Below are 1,735 nucleotides of genomic sequence, written 5' to 3'. Positions count from 1 at the left end.
TCATTCAGAAGTTTATCCCTATCTTCCTTCAGTTCTTTGATTTCTTTGTTTGTGTGTTCTTTAAATTCACTGCATTCTTTCATCATGTTTATAATTGGTCTTTTGAGTTCCATGTCCTGCATTATCTCTTGGGGGTTCTGATTGTACTCCTCTAGAGGACTCTTAGAATTTGGTGGGAATATGTTATTTTGTTTTTTTGTGTTATTATTTTTTCTCTGTTATTTTGATACATGAATTTCTTTTGTAGTTTCTGATTCTTATGTGAGACTCGAGCCTTCAAGTTTAGGTCTGCTTCTTTTTGTGAACTTTATGTCTCTTTGTGGTTTAGTTTTTGGGCATGAAAAGCTGGTTCATCTAATCTTCCAGTTCTGTCTTTTGATTTTATATTGGAGTGGGCAGATTGCTTTTGTCTTCAGGAGTTCCCACAGAGGCCCAAATCAGATGAAGATCAGATGCTCTCAGCATTTCTCCTAAGGTCTGGATCCCTCTAGGAAAGATTTTGGCCTCACGAATTTGGGCATTAGACTGGCCTGGGAGCAAGGCCCAGGAAAGGTGCTGGTCTAGGGTGGCTGGTGGCCATGCTACCCAGAGATGCAAAGGATGATGGGGGCTGGAAGTGGCCCCCAGGACTCCTGTGGACTGCACTGAGGAGCTGGATTGGTCTGGATGCAAAGGATCAGGAAGAGGAAAGGTCAGGAAAGAAGCTGGAGGGTCGTGCAGGCCCAGGGTGGTAGAGGGAGGTGAGGGTGAGGCCAGGCCCAGAGTGCTCCTGGGGACAAGAGGAGGAACTGAGTTGGTCTGGATGCAAGGGATCAGGAAGCAGTGGTGATTCCCTGGGTGCCAGGAGGAGAGACTGGTGGGGGAGATAGGAGGGTGAATGAGGCTGGGGGAGTCAAGGCATGGAGGGCCCAATCCACTTACCTTGGAGAGAGCCTGTGGGTTGGAGAGAGGCCTGTGGGTAGTACAGGCCCATGGAAGCAGCTAAAAATACTATTTTAAAAAAATATTTTATTGTTTTTATTTTTTGTGTATGTATTTCCTACATGTAGGTAAGTGACCAGTGTGCAATGCCTGCAGAGGACAGAAGAGGCTGTCAGATCCCCTGAAATTGGAGTTATGGACAGTTGTGGGTGCTTGGATTTGAACCTGGGTCTTCTGCAAGAACAACCAATGTTTTTAACCACTGAGCCATCTCTCCAGCCCCTAAAAATAATATTTATTCTAAAAGAAACATTAAAGCCATTGAAGAGTTTGGCAAGGTAATGGTGGAAAGGAATACATTTGAGTGAATGCCTCCTCCTCCTCCTCTTCCCCCTCCTCCTCCTCTTCCCCCTCCTCTTCCTCCTCACCCCTCCTCTTCCCTCTCCTCCTCCTCTTCCCTCCTCCTCTTCTTCCTCGCCCCCTCCTCTTCACCCTCCTCTTCCTCCTCTTCACCCTCCTCCTCCTTCTCTTCCCCCTCCTCCTCCTCTTCCCCTTCCTCCTCTTCCCCCTCCTCCTCCTCTTCTTTCCCCCTTCCTCCTCCTCTTCCCCCCTCCTCTTCCTCCTCTTCCCCTCTCCTCCTCCTCTTCTCTTCTCCTCTTTTTTCTTCTCACAGTTTCATAGAACCCTTCATAAATCCTTCATAAAAACCTTCATGAAATTGGCACGTAGTAGAAATACCGGAGTAATCTAAGGAGCAATTAAAAATTCTTGATTGTGGTTGTTCTTTTATCTTTTGTGAAAGTTAATATTAAAC

The sequence above is a fragment of the Nannospalax galili genome, unplaced genomic scaffold (assembly GCF_000622305.1).
Source record: "Nannospalax galili isolate Female #2095 unplaced genomic scaffold, S.galili_v1.0 scaffold113, whole genome shotgun sequence".
NCBI lineage: Eukaryota > Metazoa > Chordata > Mammalia > Rodentia > Spalacidae > Nannospalax > Nannospalax galili.
The sequence above is the reverse complement of the archived record's forward strand: the minus strand, read 5'-3'. Positions refer to the sequence as shown.